Genomic DNA, 23,000 nt, shown 5'->3' with positions numbered 1-23,000 from the left:
ATAGCAGCAAAAGTATCAATAACATCCAGAAAGAAGAGGCCTATAATGAGAGGAAATCTTATTGTATTGACATCCTTTGACTTTATGCAAATGTGTATGGGGGAATGAGCAGATCTTTTGCGTTCTTATTTACTAGACACCAAATCCCTCCATGCTCCAACTTCCCATGAAGTTAAATGAAACTAATGAAGTTTGCAATGATAAAGTACAGTGAGATTCAGGCAGTGAACTTGTAGCCATAGCTTTACGGGCAATCCGAAAGTCATATCCCCTAAATATATCTGTAGGCTGCAGCATGTTCCGGACAGAGTTCCTGGTAAAAGAGATAGAAAAAAAAACCAGATCACAAGCTGTGATGAGGGTTGTTTTCATCTGTCTACAGTTACAGTTATTTCCTTTCATAAATACATCCTGTTTAAGCTACACTTTGGCTCCATAATGCATGAGAGTGAAAGGCACAGAATAAACTTGGTATGGAAATAGACCAGATGTCCCCATTTCATTTCCATGACAATGTGCAGCAGCATTTGAATTTATTTATTTATTTATTCACCCTGCCTCTGCATGCAAGCCCTCGCAATGCAGCTTTTCTGAGCACAATAAAAACCTTAAAAGCAAAACAGTTGAACGCACACAATGAAAACACAAGTTTTCAGTCACGTAGAAGGGGATGGCAATTGACAACAAAGTTTGGTAGGATTTTAAAAAGTGTTCAGGGACTGCTTAAAGGTCACAAAACAGGTAAGCAAGGAGAGTTCTCAGGAGAGAATGACAGGTATAGGTCCACCAGTGAAAAGACTCTGTCCCTGATCTCAAGAATGATTAACCTGTGTGACGGGTCAGACAGTGTGTTTATATGGGGTGGGGGGTGCGGGGGGGAACATCATCATTTCAGAATTCTGAAACAGTCATAAAACTTTAATACAAAGACATTTTTAACAATATTTTCATACCTGTATCTTAATCAAAATAATTTTAACAATTATTTTTTCTCTCTTTTTGGGGGCCAAACCAGGACAATAAGTGCAAGGGTCTGTTAGGCTGTTCTAAGGGTCAATGGGGGAGCTATTTGCCAGTAATTTCTTTGTAAAGCAAGAAAATCAATACCCAAGCAGTCACATATTCAAACCATTGATGCTTAGGGAATACAGTTGTACCTCGGGTTAAGAACTTAATTCATTTTGGAGGTCCGTTCTTAACCTGAAACTGTTCTTAACCTGAGGTACCACTTTAGCTAATGGAGGCCCCCGCTGCCGCAGCACCGCCGCCATGCAATTTCTGTTCTCATCCTGAAGCAAAGTTCTTAACCCGAGGTACTATTTCTGGCTTAGCAGAATCTGTAACCTGAAGCGTCTGTAACCTGAAGTGTCTGTAACCCGAGGTACCACTGTAATGCAACCCAACTGGATAAAAGCGACTGCTGTTGTGGACAACAGAGGAAAGTACAATCTTCTTCTGTCCTGCCCTTCGTTGGAATCTATCTTAAGCTGAGTCAAACTGTTGTTCCATCTAGTAGACACTTAACTAGCAATGGCATTCAGAAAGCAACCTGCCCCAGCTATGTCTGGAGATGTCAGAAACCTTTTGCCCCCAACTGTACACAGCACATGCAATAAAGTAGTAGAAAATAACATCCCTTCTTTGTCAGTCCCAAAGTTACCTTGCACTCATTGGCCAAAATATTTTAACTCTGGAGTATTGCATTGCAGTACTGTGTTTTTTTATGTTGTACACCACCTTTTATATTTTCTGCAAAAGTACATTTTCTAAATATTTAAATAAATGAATAAAACTATATTTTTACGTACTCCCACTAGTCAATGGTGTTAGGCTGTGACCCTAAGGAAATCCACTTTGAAGTCAGCTCTACTGAAACCAATAGACTCCCAAGTTAATGTGTGGTGTACGTACAGTATTAAAAGAATTCTTACTGAGACCTCAGCATCTGAATATGACACAAAGTTTTGTAGATCCCATTACAGATTAAATACACCGTGCATACTTATACAAAATGCTTTTTAAAGCTGTTGTATAAGGGTATGATTATTCTGTAACAATTCAAGTGAAGTCTGTTGTAATGGAACCAGTTATACTTAATTACCACTTACATCCCCATCCAATATATATTACCAAATGCTTAACAAAAACGGGATATTTTTTGATAGCTTTAGAGAATGAGAGAATTTAAAGAGCTAGGATAATACCATCAAATTGTAATGGAAATATAATCTATCATGTCGAGAATGCAATATAGGATTTGCTTATATTTTGTACAGATGCATTGAAACTCAGATAAAAGATAAGAAAATCAGGAATAAAACTGACATTTGTCAAGCTGAAATGCTGATTTTTACATCTGATTTAGATGGTCGTCTTTGATACAGACCCAAATACACATCTGATGAAATTGAAAGAATAATGTGTGGTAAGTGTTCAAAACACTATCATTAAAATACTATTTTTTAAACAAGTGTCACATGATGTTCATGTGCATATGTACGGATGTGCTATTTCCATGTGGCAACCCCTGCACACTGCAACTTCCCTGCTCACTTACATTAGGTAACTGCCTTTCCTGTATTATTTTGGTGCCTACTTTTGCTGTTGTTGAGGTAAACGTACCCAAACGTGTAAAGTTGATGGGTAGCTTAATCTGTAATTTTAGTTGAGCGTGTAATTTTAGCTTAGAATGTATCCTTTTAGCTGTTGATTTCAATCATTTTGCAGTTTTATAAACTTGTTTTCAACACCAATTTTTATTGAGAAGATTAATGTATGTTTGATCATCTTTGTAAGCCACTTAGAGGTTTTATTTACACTTAAGCATTATACTAATTTTGTTTTGTTTTGTGTTGTTGTTGTTGTTGTTTTAAAAAAGGCCAATAAGATTTTTTTAACATAGATCTCCAAAAAGAGTTGTGAATTTGTTCATAAACCGTACAGCACTAAGTGAAACACACCATTACTGAATTTAAAGTGATCATTTCTAGTAGGGTTTTCTTTTTCATGCAGCTTTTTTGAAACTGGATATTTGCCAGTTATATGCCAGTGCAAATGTGGCTAGTTGAACTTCATGAAGTTCAGCACCTCATTGATCGGCAAATCACCATTATAAGATTGGAGCTTCCTTATTAAATCCTGTTTTGACTGAGCACTGGGTTCCGTCCGTCCCCCCCACTCTGCCAAAGCCCATTACATTACTATTCTGCTTTTACTTGAGGCAATGTAACGTAACTTAACAGTTAAAATGCAGAAATGTGTTATGATTTTATTATGGTATATTTGATTTTGTTAAAAAGATACATGCCTCGCCTGAAGAAATGAAAGAATGTCTATTAAAAAAGGCTAATTATGAATATTTTTCAAACGTGTCTATGCAGTTCATAGAACTGCCCAGAGGCAGAGCTAATCTCTACTTTGTGCATTGTGATATGATGCTTCACAACTATTCTCGCTTGGGTTCCCACTCCCCTCCCCAAATAACACATATTGTTTCTACAGGTCTGATGGGTGCATATGCTGGACTTTCACATGTCATATAGCTCTTATTTCATGGAAGTGCACTTTTCAACAAATGTGATTTCATAGTGTCGTTTGTTACTGATAATAGTTGGAGGCAGGCTTTTGTACTGTAGCATGACATTGGGACATGTTCAATGCCACAGTTAGTTAGCCATGCTCTCCACAGTTCCCCTTTCCACCCAGGGGTCTGTCCTCTCAGCAAAACAAGCTGCAAATGTGCTCTGCCAGACAGTACTGAGGTACCTGGCTGCAGAATGGGCCTAACTTCATAAAAGTTTGGGCAAATGGGCAAACTTCATAAAAGTTTGCAAGGTTAAAGAATAGGTAAAGGTAAAGGTACCCCTGCCCGTACGGGCCAGTCTTGACAGACTCTGGGGTTGTGCGCCCATCTCACTCAAGAGGCCAGGGGCCAGCGCTGTCCGAAGACACTTCCGGGTCACGTGGCCAGCGTGACATCGCTGCTCTGGCGAGCCAGAGCCGCACACGGAAACGCCGTTTACCTTCCCGCTGGTAAGCGGTCCCTATTTATCTACTTGCACCCGGAGGTGCTTTCGAACTGCTAGGTTGGCAGGCGCTGGGACCGAGCAACGGGAGCGCACCCCGCCGCAGGGATTCGAACCGCCAACCTTTCGATCGGCAAGTCCTAGGCGCTGAGGCTTTAATCCACAGCGCCACCTGCGTCCCTCTAGGTTAAAGAATACAAAATAGCAATTCTTGTACTGCTTTCAGGGCTGGCTAAAAAGTGTGTGTGTGTGTGTATGTGTGTGTGTGTTTCAGCATGTAGTGAAATGATGGGAGCTGCAGTCCAGCAACCCCTGGAGGGCTGCAGGTTCATCACCCCTTAAATAAGTGAATTTAATATGCTGAAGGGCAATATATAAATGCTTTAAATACACAAGCCAATTTTAGCATCTATATGTACAATCTCCAAATGGTGCTTACACCATTCCTTCCTTATGTAGCACTGAACAGAAATGGATACCAGGCACCCACAGGTGCAAACTTAATTGCCATTGTCAAAATAAATTAAAAAATTGTCCAGTAGCACATTTTGTGTGCATGCACACTTCTTCAGAAAGCTTATATCCAGAACAAACTTAGTTGGTCTCTAAGGTGCTACTGGACAATTTATTTATTTAATTAATTTATTTTGACTGTGTCAGACCAACACAGCTACCTACCTGAATCTTGCCATTGTCAGTTAACGCTGAACCTAAAGTTGAAAGAATGGCGACATTCCGCTTGGATAATATGACTGCTTTCTAGCAGCGTAAATGCAAAATTTTATCCCGAACAACAGGAAAATATATATGCAGCTGTCCGTAAAGGAAAATAAAAGTAACCACAGGCTTTGTTCCAACCAGCAATACTGGAAACAATGTTTATCATCATTAGCCATTACTGTACTATAGTCCTGTCCTTAACTTGACAAGGAGACCGTGGACCACATTGAGGCAAGACAGCCACCCAAGCTACAAGTTATTGGCATTCTGTGGTGTAAGAAACAGCAGCTTACTGCAGCATTCTGTATCTGGCAAGGAAGGACTGTCTGGCTCTGCTTGTATATGAGGCAAATGTTTTCACACTCCCTTTCTCTTACTGCAGACAACATAATGTTGCATCAGATAGAACAGCCTTAAGACTCCTAGGATTTTAAACAGGAGCGGGAGAATAGAACCTGCTGGAACCTGCATGCAGTTTTCTTGCCTCTCATGCTAGCTAGTCCATGTTACACTGCTGCCTATTTACAATGTGGCTGAAATATGAAGACTATGGAAATACATCTGAATTATGTAATAGTCGCTGTTCAAATTGCCATTCATAATGCTACATTAAAATTGACTTTGTCTAAAATGGCTATGGGTTGTTTAAAGCAAAACAACAGAAAGCCTTTTTAAAATGCCATATGAATGATCACAAATTCAAATTAAAAAAGCTTAGGATTCACAATGAAAAAGCAAATGTATTTATTTTAATGTGGGAATGTGTTTATTTCAATGTCTGCACCATTGCACTTTCAAATAAACTAAATTCAATTTGCCTGGATGTAAGATCTCAGACTGAAATAAATGCTACATTGAATGTATTTAATGGAAATTCTCTGAGATTCCATGTACAGTGTGTAGCATTCCTATTGATGCTTACCATTCACAGCAAGCATATTTAATGCAGAAAATCTGATATTCCAATTTTAACAATCAAAAGTCTCACAAATATAATATCAATTGCAACAAATATTGCTGTTTAGTCAGGGTTGTAAGTATGCCATGATATGGTGGGAGCATCAGAAATGATTACAGCTGGCAGCAGTTTAACTGTGTTGTTGTTGTTTTCTAAGGTGTGTTTCTAGCTCTCATTGCCATGATGATCTATGACTGAAAGTGTGTGGGCGTAGCTTAGCAAAGTCGCAAAATCCCAAAAAACTGTTGTACAATATTTCAGTAGTCAGATAGTTAGCTTCCAGCTCCTAGACCCTCTCAAGACTAGCATTAATAATAATATTAGGCCTTTTCCGTGATGGCTCCCTGTTTGTGGGCTACTCTCCCCAAGGAAGCTTGCCTGGTGCCTTCATTACATATCTCTGTTGTGGGGGGGGGGTATTGTTTCGTTTGTTACTATGTTTTGCATCTCCCTGTGGTTCTCAGATGAAGGGAAATATATTTTTTAAAAATAACAAGAACAATCTTTAAAAATTGTAAACAATGGCAAGCAAGTTCCATGAAATAAGAGAAATCTTGTAGATTTGCTTAGCTTTTGTAATGTATTCATGTCAAAGAATTTAAATTTTTGTAGGATCTGGCTTGTCCTGGAACAGCATTGTTGTTATTTTAAGTGTAGAGATCTCCAGATGACCAATTCTATTTGTATGGTATGGTAGCCATTTTGAATGGCTGTGGTGACAATCATATACAAGTGCTTTTCTTTTTTTCATTAGGGAAAGTATATAAAGTTTCAAGCTGGCTCTTATTAACCATTGGCAATGAAGTATATTGTCACTGACTGAGGGGGAAAATATTATGCTTCTTTTGAAAAATACCAGGGCTTCCAGTCAGGTGTAAACAATCATATTTTTTTACATACAAAAGTCATTGGACTTTATCCAATGCTATTCCTAATCAAAGTAGAACCACTAAAATTAATGAAGCTAGGTTAGTCATGTTACTTCATTTTGATGGGTCTGCTCTGAGTTGGACTGGCATTGGATACAGTGCATCAAATCTTTCTTTTGGGTACGTGTCTTTCATTTGGAATAATAAGACAATTCTGCAATAGAAAGGCAGCTTAAAGTGGTTCTACTCAGAAAGCTATGATAGGTTTTTCAACAAATGCATGATCCCCTCTCAACCATATAAACAGGATATGTTTGTAACGAAGCTAGATTTTATTCAAATACTGACATGGGAATTGCAAAATGCAACCTTTTAGAAAGAAATGAAAGAAAAGAAAAAGCTTAATTCAAAGAGCTGAGAGGGCTTTAACTGCCTGTGGAATTCATTCTTTCTTTAGAACATCAAGTTTAAAGGTTTGTTCACACTTGCCTCTTAATTCCATTGTTTTCAAAGTAAAATCAACTGCACTATTCAGAGATAAGGGGAAAGTTCTTTTCCCATGGCAAGACCATGATATCTTAATTTCATACCCTCACCTTGTCCCCAAAGCTCAGTTCTTGAATAAAATGTCATTCAACAATTGATTGAAACAGGCCTCATTTTCCCTGTTAGTTGTTTCCTGCCTGCTACATCTCCTTCTCTTACACATTCCCCTTCATTTTTTAAATCTAAGTCAGGGTTTCCCTCAGTGTTGTGGATGCTGATGACTGTCAGTATATATAACTCATTCTTCTATCACGTAAGGTATGTGGCATGTGATGGAAACCAATTAGGATCAATGTCAACAAACAGTTTTCCTACAACTGACATGGAAAAACCATGACAGAATAATAACGTACATTAGACAGCAATCTCTGAAGAGAAACACATCTCCAGGCAGCCATTTTTGTATGCTACAGTGTCTTAATATGGTGGCTGGCCTTCTCTCAACTGAGCACACATTAAAGCTTCCAGAAGACACGTCTATCTGTCTATCTAATTACACCTGATATTGAGAGCAGCTCAGCTTAACATGTGTTGTGATCTGAATGTGAAAGAGTGACAGGGAAACAAAACAAAACTGAAATGGGCTCATGTCTCGCGTGAAATCTGTACAGTAAAGGTTTGCTTTTCACTTACACTGCCTGGGTATTTTACAGCTTTGTCAGTGCTTATAATGTTCAGATCCTCCAAGTATCCCTATTTTCCAGGGACAATCTCAAATTCACAGAAGCCGTCCCAGTTTCTGATTTCATCCTGGAATGTCCTGCTTTTCCTTAGGACATCCCTATTTTCATCAGAGAAAAGTTGGAGGGCATGGAGTTATGCAACCCTGAGCCAAGGAGATAAGTAACTATACAACCTTTAGAAGACACCTGAAGGCAGCTCTGTATAGGGAAGGTATTTATTGTTTCCACCCAGAGTGGCTGGGGCAACCCAGTCAGATGAGTGGAGCATAATAATAATAATAATAATAATAATAATAATAATAATAATATAGGACATCCCTATTCTGATCGGAGAAATGTTGGAGGGTATGAATGTTCACAGACACCTTAAACAAATAAATATATAACATTCCATTCTTTGGGTTTCATTCAAGATGTTTCTCCCAATGTTCTTCATGCTAGTATTACTGTGGACAATTCGTATTTTGTAAAGATGATCTAAACTTGGAATTCTAAAGAACAACTTTAGCCGTGTCAAAGGCCTTATTGTAGGTTATCCTAGCAGCACTTTTGACATCTTTTTTTACACAAACCATTGTGTAAACTCTTCTCAGTTTTAAAACTGCCTGTGCCAGGAAGCACTGCTGTTCCAGAACATACAGAACTAGCTGCTTGGTTCTTTGAATCACAAGCCATATGCTTTTGCCCTTAAGTCCATTCAGGGAAAATAAATTCTACAGTATCTGACCTGATGTCATTTTAGTTGTATTGGTGCTCTCTGAATCACATATTTCCAGTTTTCCTAATTTCATTTTATAGCAACAATGTGTGCCATCTTCTTTCTTTCTTTCTTTCTTTCTTTCTTTCTTTCTTTCTTTCTTTCTTTTCTATCTCCTCCCCCCCTTTTCTTAATTTGTTCTAAAATCCATTCTTATCCATCTCTTCTACTCATGACTATGACTGTATTAATTTAAAACTAAACCGTTTAGGGCAATTTCTGTTGTTTACTTACTTTCTACTCTAAATTAATTCTGTCACTAAATCTGCAGCTGTCCAAAAGGAGAAGCTCCTGGATGATACATGTAAAAATGCTGCCTAGATTCCTCAAAAAGATAATTTTGATGACAACCTGATTAAGCCAGTATAAATCACTTTGTCTACTGAACGCTGCCAGCTTAAGCTATACTAGTGCATACCTTTCCCCGCTGCTTCGCCATTATTTTCAATTAACTTAGAGAATGGACTTTTATCTCTTGGTGTATGCCTGCCTGTTTGCAGCATCTCAACCCCAATTGCCTTCTCTGTGCCAATTATTCTTTCCCATTAGCTATTAGCATTATCATAATTACTGAAAAACCCACCTGTTCTGTGAAGGTGAATCACTGCAGCTATAAATACCTCATCCCACTCTTTGCTCATATGGCACTTTCTCCTCAGTATGCTATTGCTTCTGGCCTTTGGACTGCAATTTCTTTATATAATTGTTGTTCAGCACCATCTTGCTCTTAGGTTAATGTCATGATACACCTATGAACACAGCATACATTTTCAAAAACATATACTTGATTGAAACATTCTTGCCCTAACTTTTAGGCAGCTAGGAAGGTGTGCCACTTTCCAGTAAAAGACTCTTGATCAAGCCAGGTCCCCCCCCCACAAGTATTAATTCTTTCCTGTCTGGAACATGATTATGGTGATGGTCTGATTATTTCTTACCTTCCTTTCTGCCAAAAGTGCCAGGGTGGGCTACAAGAAAGGATAGGGAAGAAATTTGATTCACATTGCACATAAAGATGAACCTACACTTTCTGAAAGAGTATGCAAAAAAAGCCATCTTTTGGAATTCACCCTTGTCCTATTTTGCACTACCTTGCTCAAGCCAAGTAATGTGTACATAATGCATATGCTAGGGTGAAGTGTGCACATAAGTGCATATACTAGTGAAAATACCATACAGTAAGTAATGCATTATATTAGGGGAAATTGCTTTGCAAAAATGTGTGTATTTGACAAAATTGCATACAAATATACCTATATTAGAAGAAAATTGCACACAAAAATCTGCTGAATTTTCATGCATATTTTTTTTTAAAAAAAATGCAAACTGATGTGGAAATGTGGAGCTTATGATTGAAAAAATGAGAAAGGGGGAGAAATAAAAATTGGCAGATTTGAGCATCTCGAGTTACAATGATGGGGGAGAAATCAATATTCAAAATCAATATTCAGAAACAATTTACAATCAGAACTACAGGATGGTTCATTAAAATAAAGGTGTCGCACTTACAGGCCAGCATAAAGTGGTTTGTCTTTGGCATATAATGGAAACTATACAATGAAAGTGTCAGATACACCGCTGTGGGAGGCTGAAGGGGTTGTTACAGATGAAACACCAGAGACTGCATGTGCATCATCTCACATTCCCTCAAACGCAATGCTTTACAAGGGATTCATTTCACACTTTCAGCTGCCAATCATCAAGGGTACAGTAAGCAAGCACAGAGAAATGAAGCGTAGGAATCAGGCCCAGGGCTGCTCATCTGATCAGCATTAATAAGATGCTTGAAGCCACTTGGCATACAAACATACCAGCATTCTTTATTTTAACCAAAGGTTACCCATTGATCTCAGAAAGTTGTATCCATGATTTCCCCAATGTTCTTTTTAAAAAAAGCAAAAAAGCAGCTGTGTGGACCAGCAGTAGCTGAGGAAATAGCAGCCATAAGGTCTGGCATATGGACAGACTACTTGGTTGCAAAAGTAATACAGACCTCACTGTTCAGCAGAGGTCCTGTTGAAGCCCCAAGTGAATCGAAAACGCTAATCAAGCTTTGTTGGGTTTTTGGATTTGTTTGACATGAGTAAGGGAACATTAAGAAGACTATCATGCAGAATATAATTAGAGGAGAGCCTACGGGTTGTTACTGAAGGCACCTGAATGTCAATCTCAGCCCAACATTTTGAGGGCCCTAAACTAGACTCTGTTCTTTAAAACATGCAATTGATTGAGACAGTTAGCCTTGTGCTGTATGGAATTTATTCTTTTATACATTTTTCCACATATATTTGTTAAAGTATGGAACTGGAAGACAAATCTTTATGATGCACTGTATGAACTTGTGTAATTATATCCCAAGCTAGAAAGAAATTTCAAAATGATAGGGTTGCTTAAAGCATGATTATAGCACACCCTATAAGTGTTAGCAAGGTGTAGAAAAATGCAATTGTGACCATGCTTTGGTAATAAAAATTCTAGCAGTGTGCTATTGCCTAAAAGAGATTTTTCATTACCTGCAATATTGACCCCTTTGATATTGATGAAAATATAGCTGCTGTCTACCATACAAGCAGTACTTCATCCTTAGTAATAAATAACAAGAACATTCAAGTATAAAATATAGTAATGTACATGCAGATCAGCTTAAAGAACTAGATACACTTTGAAAGCTATTGGTAGTCACAGATTTTAATAAATGTTGAGTTAAGGTGATATTAGTGGAAAATTTATAGTTACTTTCCACCATATTCATCCGTCCACATCAGATGTAAGAAGACCAAGAAGTAAATCACCTGAGTTAAATAAGATTATTGCTAAAATATAATGGACAGGCACTAAGGTCAGCCAACTGTATAACCAAGAAGCAAAGCTTACAAACTAGTCCTAGCTGAAAAAATGCAACAGAAATGGTGATTTATAGTGCAAATAATTTTGAGGGGGGGAAATAGCATGAAATCTCATTTTAGGCTACATATCTCAGAGTAGAATAGTACTGGAGAGCCATGCTCAAGCAAGAAACATAAAGTACCTACAAAGCTCTCAAAGATGTCTTCTGCAAAGAATGAAAACAACAATTACACCCAGCACTCAATGTTTAGATGTCTGTAAACCATTTGCTAAGGTAGTGCACATTGGTGATAAGAGTAGACATTTTGTTGTACTGAATACCAGCTCTATCAAGTAAGAGAATGAATTGTCCCGTAAGATTACATACCATGTAGAATTGCTTTAATATAATGTAACATTCCAGTTAAAAGCAATGTTATCAGGTCCCCTGGAATAAATACCTCTGAGAATAGTGTATATAGTTGAGTAGAACACACAGTGCATTTCAGCTGAGGAATAATTTGCTCACATCCCAATGCCAGTGCAAATTGCAGATCACTTATAATTTGTATGGCTCAAAGACCACATTGGGACGATGAAAGAGTGATCGCCTACATCAGCTGCAACAAAGAGCTAGGGACCGAATACAGCAGTAGATGGACGCTTCCTTTCTTGAACAAACTGCATAAAACCTTCCATCCTTGATGCAGGCAAATTCCTATCCTGAAGACATCTTTTTCTTTTCTTTCTTTTTTTTTAAAATAATTTTTATTAAGATTTTCCAAATTAAAACAAATTAAATCCAATTTATACATTTCTTCCAATAACCAGGACTTCCCCCTCCCCCCCCTCTTGTGTTCCAAATCTTCTAAATAAACAATTAAATTCAACAAGTTCTTATCCCCAAATTACACTCATCGTCAATAACCCAATTTTTTCAAATTCCCATCCCCTAAGATCTGTCTTCCCTTCCACGAGTTCCCCCCTTTCAGATATAGTGCAAATGAAAAGAAAATACAAAAAGGAAAAAATAATAATTTTACAGCCTTTGGATTCCAAATTTCCCTCCCCTCTTTCCCTGTTGCGTTCCTTATATCCCTCCAACTCTAATATCTTCCTGGTGTTCCCACATTTCACTACACCCATATCTCTCTGATTCTTTACCAGTCATTTTTAATCACAAGTGTCCAATCTTAGAAGGAGTCTATCTCAAAAAGGGGCTCATTTCTTCTATCCAGATTTTTGTATCCAGGAGTAAAAACTCCAATTTTATTTCCATAAGCTTGTCAAATCTGGATATCCCAAATGTCCCCACTTCCAGTTCTGTCCAGTTCTTGTTGTTTCCTTATTCTTGTCGGTTACTCTCCTCCTTTTTGTTTCCCTGTTCTCCCGCAGAAAGGTTCTTTTTCCAAAAGCTTCTAATTCCTCTGCAGAGGCTTGTTATTCAGGAGCAAAACATTACGTCATGTCCCTTTCATTTTCCAACAGATAAATCCATTGTTTCTTGTAGTATGTAGACCTCTGTAGACAAAATAATGTTCCATTTCTGCAGTTTCCCAGGAGGTTGAAAGTTCTGTTCAACTGTTCAAGTTTCCTAGCAAAAACACATGCAATATCCCTCAGCTCCTCTAGATGGATTACAGTAACTGAGTTCCCTTCCAGATCACATCCACCAGTCCAAATAGCTTGTTAATCCTTATTTGAAACAATTTGTATCCAATTTATATCCAAATGTAACTGGCAAAGTCCTCAAAACACCGTCTCTATTTTGTTCTTCCGTTTTGACAGCTCTTTGACAGCTGTCAAAACCTCCATTACTCTTCTCCAGGTATTCTCGCAGATCGCTCCAGGGATTCCGGGGGGGGGGGGTTGCTTTTTAATGCAAATTCTCCTTTTCTCCTCCAGCTCAAACTTATAATTTTCCCTCGCGAAGTTGTTAGTTCATCAAGATAGGGTTACACTCGATCTTAGTTGTCAAGTCCTTTGTTTTGTCTTTTCTACAATAAAGGGGGGGCTGACTTCCTTTTTCCACCTCTCCGGTTCGCATCAAATTTTAAAAATTTATCCCTCTTTTTAGTCCATAGTCCAATTACTCACGGGTTTTTCTTTTGGCTCCAAATTTTCAATAGAAGAAGCTAGCGCTCTCCACCGAATGGCATGCGGCTTCGCTCGGCAGGGGAAGCGGCGGACTCAAAGCACCACCCCCCCCAGGCGCCCATTCCTTAGCCTTTAAAAAGGCTCTTTCGCGGGCCGGGGAGGGGCGCAAAGGTGCCAGCCGAGTCACCATGTCCATGGGGCTCCGTGCCCATGGCTTTTGAGGGTCCCCGCGTCGCCGGCGCGGTAGAACCCAACCCCTGCCGAGCCGGCTCCCTCCGGAGCACGGAGGGAGCCCGCCATTCGGCGATGGCGCCAACCCGGAAGTCCAACACAACTTTTTCTTAATGTTTGGCAGTGCCACAGTCTGCTGCCTTCCAAACCAATGGGTAAGGGAGGGAGGAATTAGGACAGTGTGGGCCAAATTCTTGCACATCTACTGTAATAATGTGAACATAGGGGGATTTGAAAGAGTAGGTGGCCTCATGGCCACTGATTATCCCTTTCAATTGCTCCCCAGGGCTAGTCCTGAAAGTGCTTTAATTTCACCAGATTTGGATCTATATTTGTAAGACCTTTTAAAAGAGAGATTATAGAGCCCTTTGAACAATTTTATGTGGAAATCTGGCTCATGCCTGTCGTAATATTTGAACCCTATATGGGTGGTGTCTTTCCCACAGAATCAGCATTGATGTATTGATCTGGTGTGAGAAACTCACACAATCAAACCAGCCTTTTGACTGGATCACTAAAACTGGATCACTCAGCTATGCCAGAAATGCTCGCAGTGGAGCAGGGGGAGAGAAAATATCTCACTGAAGGTAGGTGATGTGTAAAGGGTCCTGGTGTCATACCCAGATGACCCAGGGTAGTCAGATCCAGTGGATATGATAGATGCAAACGCCATAATAACTCTTCAGTTCAGCCGCCTCTATTCTATATCTGAAGTAGTGATGAGAACAGAACCTGATTTCTCTGAAGAGCATGGGCACAAGGTGAAATAGCACCAAAGATTTCAACATTGTCATTATTTCAAGCAAAATGGCTCAAAGTGACTGGAGTGATTATAGAAATATCTCTTAACTGTCAGCTACAGGCAAACTATTGGCAGGCACTCTTCACTGCTGAATGCTAAACTTAAGAGTCACTCTGCATCTATTGACACTGGAGCTTTAATTATGACACAGAGCTATTGGCATCTTCTCTGCCGCTTGACAACTACAGAAAATGTCCAGGCAAGAAAATCAAAAACAAAATAGACACAGCCTCATAGTCTTCATCAGCCTGACAGAAGCATTTAGAATCATAGATGTGAAAGAGTCTTCGGGTTTCTCTAATCCATCTGAGGCAGGATTGCTGCATCTAAACTTGGAATGAGACAGAATGACTTTCGTAGCTTTGCATTTATCTTCCCAATGACCCCAAAACATAACCTTATTCTGACACTTGCTGTAAACATTTAAACATTGTTCTCTTGTACTATTCAGTTTTGTATTGCACTGTTCTCTTGTATTGATTACATTGCACTATTGGGAGACATCTGTACCTATTAATACTTGCTACTGCAAATGACTGTCTTGGGTCCTGTCAAAATAGGGAGGGACCTTGTCACATAATCCTGTGGGATATGCCCAGTGAAGGAGCATAATGTTCTCCCTGGTTATTGACTCCACTGTAGTTGAACATGTACTTACTAGAACATGGGTGGATCTACACCACTATAAATAAGTAAAAAATTAAATCATTATAACAAAGGGGGGGAGGAGTATGGAAAATCGCTTAGAATTTTTATTTTGCACCAGCGGCATCTGGCGTTGCATGTTTATAACACATTCAAAATGCAGTTTTTTTGACTCATGTAGCTGTCCCTTTATCTTCAGTTACAATACTTGGGACTTTTTAGTTGTGTAGGGGTGGGGGAATAAGGGTGCATATGATAGAGAACTATGCATGGTGTGAAGGAGGGGGATAGAGATAAGCCCCCCCCCTTTCTCATAATAAAAGAATTTGGGCCCATGCAATGAATCAGAAAGTTGGATTATTCAGGACAGGGTAAAGAAGGTACTTTTATACAGAGAACATTGTTAAACTGAGAAACTTCCACAAACTGTAGTGATGAACACTAATCCTTAAAAGAGTATTCAGCAAATTCCCCACTCCTGGTTTACATAGGAGATAGATAGATATATCTACCCCTAACCTAGCTATATAGCTTTATCTTGTTTTGAGGATTTTTAACTTAACAAATATATGCCTATATCTATAGAAACAGACAGGTAAATAGACGGAGATAAAGACTTTGAACCACACCCTTCCAAATCATCTTTTGCCTGTCCTGTTGGGGCAGAGTGTTGTACCTGAACAGCCATGGTGTCCCTCCTAACCCCGTGATCTCATAACAATAGAATCCTGCTAATTTGAATCTACTTAACTGCTTCTTCATGCACTACACAGAGCAATCAATGTCTGGCAACTAAGACTGCTTATATACATGCAGGAGTTTTTTCTGTGTCATATGGCATGATGTAAAAGGGTTAATTGATCAATTTCTGCAATGCCATACCATCTGATATACAATAATAAGGGCTTAGTGTGAACTAGGTCATAAGTAGCATAAGTCTGATGGTTTTGGTCTATCATCCACAGGACACAGAAATGAACATATCACAAAAGCACCATATAATTTAGAATAATCAGCAATCTCTGCCCAGTAGACGTCCTAGAATTTCTGCAATTTTCCCCTGGAGGAAAGCATCAGGGGAGGGGGAGGAGCAGTATAAATTTTAGAAAAGCTGTTCATGGTGTCAGGACTATTTTACAAACTTGCATTCTGGGAAATTTTGTATTAGCCCTTTCATGAATGTGCATAGCTTACCTAACAGCTAGAAACATTGACAGCTCAACATCTCTTTCATCATTCACAGCTCAGGGAAATAGAGTTGAAATTAAGTGCTGTTAAGTATTATGCTGTGAGAGTTTGAGGTTTGGTGGACCCAGATATTGGTACACCAGTCACTTTCCTCATATACAGTGAATCACAGTCCAAAAAAGTGCCTAAGAAGTGATTAGGTGATTTGTGAACTGGGCTCTTGACATATTCAAAATTACTAAGGTGAATTACTTCTTGAATTGGGAGATAATTATATCACCAGTCTACTCTGCAGAAACAAAGTAGACCTCAAACAGGAACAATTGCAATGGAGTATTGCATTTTTCTCTGTGCCCCATACTCTAATTAGCACATTCTAATTTAAAGCTTAACAAGAAAGCCACACAAAGTATATAGTTTATAGCTTTATATTGTTAAGCTGGGTGGTTCACAGTGAGACAGAACCCCGTATTTTATTTGATTCAGTTTGTTGCGTCCTTCCCCCACATCAGATAATTAAATAATCCAAACAAGATGAAATGAGTTGCTTAATTTCTTTAGGAATTAGAAGTCATTTAGGTTTGAGAAATTGCTTTTCAAAGCATCTGGATGTTTCTCTGTAAAAGACCAGATGAGCTGGTTTGTCCTCTAATTTCTTTCATCTTCAAAACTTTAAATCAAATCAATATTTTATTGCATTATTTCTCAATGGGAGAAGCATTTTTCCCCTTTCAAAAGACTGCATCTAAGCCTACAATCCAAACCCTTTCTGGTTGAGGGGTGGGCAATGTAGAGGGGCCACCACCACAGATGTAGCCCTACTTCCCACACCAGTTGAGCAACAGCTTGGGGATATAATAATAATAATAATAATAATAATAATAATAATTTATTATTTATACCCCGCCCATCTGGCTGAGTTTTCCCCAGCCACTCTGGGCGGCTCCCAATCAGTGTTAAAAACCGTACAGCATTACATATTAAAAACTTCCCTGAACAGGGCTGCCTTAAGATGTCTTCTGAACGTCAGGTAATTCTTTATCTCTTTGACATCTGATGGGAGGGCGTTCCATAGGGCGGGCGCCGCTACCGAGAAGGCCCTCTGTCTGGTTCCCTGTAGCCTCACTTCTCGCAATGAGGGAACCGCCAGAAGGCCCTCGGCGCTGGATCTCAGAGTCCGGGCTGAACGATGGGGGTGGAGACGCTCCTTCAGGTATACAGGACCGAGGCCATTTAGGGCTTTAAAGGTCAGCACCAACACTTTGAATCGTGCTCGGAAACTTACTGGATAGGCAACTTACTGTGACAGTTTGGAGCTGACACATGAATGGACTCAGATTGGGCCTGATGTTGTCACCTGAGAGCAGTGATCTGCTGTGGATCTGGTGGATTCTGTGGTAGCCCTCCCCACTCTCAAAACTGGTTCTGCCAGTCCACATGTTTGGAGGCTGAGTGTTCTGGGTGTAGAGACACTTCTACCCAGTCCAACTCTCCCAGCCTGGTATAAATGAGATTTGGATTGCAGCCTTCAATGTTTCATATTCTCCTTTTCAACTTGTATTCCTTGGGCTACAATTAGCTGGATATATTAGCAAGGTGTGGTGGTGCTGTGGGTTAAACCACAGAGCCTAGGACTTGCCGATCAGAAGGTCGGTGGTTCGAATCCCGCGACGGGATGAGCTCCCATTGCTTGGTCCCTGCTCCTGCCAACCTAGCAGTTCAAAAGCATGGCAAAGTGCAAGTAGATAAATAGGTACCACTCCGACGGGAAGGTAAATGGCATTTCCGTGCACTGCTCTGGTTCGCCAGAAGTGGCTTAGTCATGCTGGCCACATGACCTGGAAGCTGTACGCCGGCTCCCTTGGCAAATAAAGTGAGATGAGCGCCTCAACCCCAGAATTCGGCCACAACTGGACCTAATGGTCAGGGGTCCCTTTACCTTTTATTATGAAGATAGGACTATTGTTTCTGAACTTCACTTGCTTCAAGAAAAAGAGGAGAGGGAGCCTGTGGCCATTCCAATGTTGTTGGACTTCAACTCCCAAAGGCTCAGTGGCCAGAATTGACTTGTAGCCCAGCATCAAGGTTGATAGAGGTTGCCCATAACTGCAATAAACCATAGCTTAAACTAGCTGCTTTTTCTGATCTTGAAATGTTTGCTTCCAGTCTCCTGTTTGGATGCATGCTGGACAGAGAGGGGGAAGCGATGGGCACTTGCGCCAGAGTCTTCAGCAGGCTGTGGTCTCACATTCTTACAGACTCAATCACCACACTTTTCTAAAGCATCTGGATTATCACACTGAATTGTCTAACAAGCATCACACACTCGACTATAGTGGAGCATAGCAATGGGAAAACACATTGTTGTACTTACACTTGGGCTGTAAATATAATGGGGAAGGGACATGCTAGAAAATGCAAGCCAGATAACTAGTGTATTGACAGACCACATAGAAGGTTGGCACTGCGATCCCATTCAAAATCAGGAATGATAATTATAATAGTAATAATGCATATTCTTTAGCTAGTTGCAGTCCTTACAACAGCCCAGTCAGTATTATTGTACTGCAGATGGGGGTACTTAGGTAGAGAGATACTTTCTAACACTCCCTGGAAAGTTCATAGCTGCGACAGCAATTTAAGTTGGGACTTTCTGGTTAGTAGAATCGTGACAATGATCTCATCTGAAATGGGTGAAAACTGAATGAACTAATGCTGGCAGTTCCAGAGAAAATGGCTTGTGTAGAAGCAATCTACATGTCAAATTGTATATTGATTTGTTTTTATTTGTTGCAAATAGTTGAGATGTTCAGTCCAGAGTCATGATAAAGGAAATGATAATTTTAGTGTGCCAGGGGAGTGGGGGCAGGTAACATGCCATTTCTGTCTTTTCTCCCCTCTCTTGGGGAAAAGCAAATTCATCAGAAGTGAATGCAGTAAAGATGCTGTCCAATGACTCTTTGATGAGACAGGTCTAAAATCATCAAAGGCTGCCCTCTTATTTTTATCAAAAAAGTACAAGCCAGGCCTATAGAGACCACTGAGTAGGGTAGACGATAAGAGTAATTAGCCTCTATGATAGATAAATCTTCCTCCTCTGATGATCAAAGACTGCTGAAATTGCTAAATCATATGCAATGCTTCAGTGATATGAGTAAAATAAAGTAGAATTATAATCTCCACAATCACATTACTTAGGATGTTAACTCTATTTTAAATACATTTGAATTTTATTTTGGTTGCTTCTTCTTTCTTTTTGAAGATATTAGGCCTCTAGTGATATAATTATTAATATTTTCCAAATGTTATTCTTCAGGTAGGTTAATAATTAATTGACAAATGAATGGGGAAGGAGGCTGCAAAAGGGAGGAGATTAATCTTTTAGTTTCTTTGTTTCTTCACTCAGAGATACCTATATAATTTTTCAGCTATTATGGTCTTATGGCTATGGGTTATTGTCAATACTGGAGTAAATCCTGGAGGAGTGAAGAATGGTGCTTCCCAGTAATGATGTCACTGCTTCTCTATCAGGTACATTTCAGAGTGACCAATAATAGTGGGGGTTCTTGTCCTCAGGTCTACCTTTGCTCTGGCATGTCGGCTATCTGGTGCCAATTAGTTTTCAAATTAGCTTCCAATGCAATATGGTGGGGGGAGGGGATCTGTTTCCAGACCAAGGGCCAGGGCTAGTGACATCATTAGGCCAACTAGGCAGCCATCTAGAGTGCAGTGAAGACCTCAGAGAGCCACAGTACTGACCTTTGAGGTGCACAGCATTATACGATTACTCTTGGCTTTACCTTAAAAACTGCTGAGAATATTTAACTTTTATCTTATATGCTAGACAACTGGCTACACCAATAACATTCATACAAAAGAAAAATGGGGAATGGAAAATGAATGGTATTAGTAAAGAAGGAAAAATATCAAAGTCGCAGCCCAGGAGCTTTTCCACTGAAGCTCTCATTTTCACTAATACTAGGTTTGATTAAAAAAAACAAAAACAAAAACACAACCATATCCACTTAGGTATTGTCTCACTAGACTGACCAGCATGAAATGATTTGAGATGATAATAGAAGCATAATTTTAATTACTTATTACAATGTTGCTTTTTCCCAAAAATCAATTCAAAGTGACTTACAAAAACAAAGGTTAAAATAGATATAAACCAAGAATAAAACAACTTAAAATACTCACAATAATGTGCAGCAAATCCAACCCAACTAGTATCATTATCAGCTTAAAATTTCCCATTCCTGATATAATTTGAAAATATCCAACCCAGGAGCGACTTCACTTCACTTTCAGCTACCTTATAATAATAGCAACGCATTATTATTTTAACAACAACTTTGGAGGGCGGTGGAACTACAATGTGCTCTATAAGGGAATAATCATTGTTGCCAAGGAAACTAAGTGGAGTACACGATTAATATATAAGCACTTTAAAGACTGGCATGGCAGATGGAGAAATAAAGTTGAAGATTTCCCCCCCATTGTTATGCACCATATAAAAAACATAATTGTTAATTGTTGACCTATTAAATGCTACGAGTGTGTAATACATTTCCTGCCAATTATCAAGTCACTTCTTATAATGTATATCCAATATTACAATTATAATACTTTCGTTTAAGGGTAAGGACAGTTGAGATTTCTGTAATAAGGTGTGGTACCCAGCCTCAAAACTGTTCACATCTGCTATACTAAACATAGGGGCCAGATTGAACAAATAAGTCCTGTTAGTGGAAATCCATACAATAATTTCTGCTAGTGCAACAACACTTTCCTCTTGTCCTTCCTCCATGCACCTCTGTGCCCCCACAATTGGTTTGGAATAGGTCAGAAGAATCTCCAGAACAGCATGCCAAAAAAAGGAAATAAGGGATTTTCCATCTGCCAAGCAGTAATGGAACGATTACCATAGTGCTACACCAAATACCTTCCATAGGAATTCAACTTAGTCATGTAATTTAATAGGCTTGCTCTTAGTGCAAAGTAGTTAAATGCCATGCATACGATCCATTATCCCCATTCATGCCTTCAGAGGCTGCCTGAATTCAAGTGGAAAGAATAGATTACCCTTGGAGATGGAGGTTAAGAAAGGATGTTAACATTCTAGATCCTAGTTAGTCACTCCACAGAGGTTAAGCTCTAACATCATTATGGACCAAAGAAAAGAGTTGTCACTTTCAGAGGGGAAACTCACTACATTCCAGTTGTGAAGAAGACTATGTAAACCCATGCCACCTTTCTCTAGCTGCCAATAGTAACTGAGTTTTTCCTCAGAGAAAGCGACATTCATAACATTTCCTGCAGCTCCTAGAGTATTTTGCCTTCCTCAGGTGCAGTGGAGAGCACTGTCCCATAGACAGTCTTGATGCAAATTTCAACTACAAGTCCACTTGGCTTCTGTTTATGTAATTGGAAGGATCATCCTCTCATTGTTTGTTTATGGAGGAAGCCCGATGTCTTGGGCTGGCCCTGCTGGTGTGCAAAGAATATCATGAAGAAGACATCTTTGAATTCTTGACAGGACCAGGAGGCTGGCTGTCTCTCAGATAAGTGGGGCCTAGCCATCCAAGACTTTTAAACATTATAAGCAGTATCTTCATTTGTTCTCAGAACAAAATAAGGAACTAGCACAGTGTAACTTTATGTTCTATTGACAACATGTGCAAAGTAACCTGAATGGAAGATCCACCGCTGATTGCCTGGTCACTACTGTGAAACTCAGTATTCAGCCAAATCCAGTTGAATGTATTCATTATCCTCTTCCCACTGTACACTCAAAACTGGCCTCCGTCATCCACTAAGACCATCAAGGTAGATATATTGTCTTGATATAACATGTCCAGCCCTTTCAAATGGACATGGCCAATCATTTTACAGTTCGCCAATAACACAGCAATGAGCACAGCTTTACTAATAGGGCAGTGAAGTTAGGCAAAGCTACTGCCTTTCCAGGATCTGTAGATCACTTGGTGATGCTACTTTCAGTGATCAATTTTAGCACTTACCTCTTCCACATCTTTCGTACTGAATTTAGTAGTTAGACAGCAATCTTTATCTTCTAACTCTCATTTATTTCTACAGTCTCTGTAATATCATTTCATTTTCTTTTAAATTTATCTAAAAATATTACCAGCAAAGAATCAGGATCATCAGATTAAAATTAAAAAAAGATTTCTTTAGGGTAATTATACATGCAAGAGGTATATGAATAGATACATGCCCTTTCCATACACTTGTATTATGTGCAAAAGAATTTCCCCCCAAGATATTTCAGGTTATTACCTTAATCCTTAGCTGGTAGACTGGGATTGCTGAGTCCTAGATAAGAGGGTTTTTAAAAAACCTCCCTCCCTCCCCCCTCTCTCTCATATGAGAAAAAATTCTCATAAATTTTAACCTTGCTGCTGCTTCTACACTGCACATCTGGCTCTCAGGTACAACTGCTTCTTGAAACTGATATATACTCTTTGAACTTTGGTGGGTCATGACCCCAGGTGAGGTAACCAGGGGGAAGAAGATGTAGAACACTCCTGTTTGTCACACATTTATTCCACTTATCTTATCTTGCTAATTGGCACAGTTGCTTGTCAGTCACACTTACGTTGCTCACCTTGTACTAAAAATATAAGTCAGTG

General features: G+C 39.3%; 1 long non-coding RNA gene across 1 annotated transcript; it reads right to left on the bottom strand.

Moving 5' to 3' along the window:
* Positions 1–226: 226 nt before the first annotated feature.
* On the bottom strand, positions 227–20,651 carry LOC310842694. Its single transcript, XR_014563305.1, has 3 exons — positions 20,548–20,651; positions 9,497–9,526; positions 227–313 (listed from the first exon to the last, which is right to left on the bottom strand). It is a non-coding gene; the product is annotated as an uncharacterized lncRNA (long non-coding RNA).
* Positions 20,652–23,000: the final 2,349 nt, after the last annotated feature.

The sequence above is a fragment of the Podarcis gaigeae genome (genome assembly GCF_964106915.1).
Source record: "Podarcis gaigeae genome assembly, chromosome: 4".
NCBI classification, from domain to species: Eukaryota; Metazoa; Chordata; class Lepidosauria; order Squamata; family Lacertidae; genus Podarcis; species Podarcis gaigeae.
The sequence above is the reverse complement of the archived record's forward strand: the minus strand, read 5'-3'. Positions and strand labels throughout refer to the sequence as shown.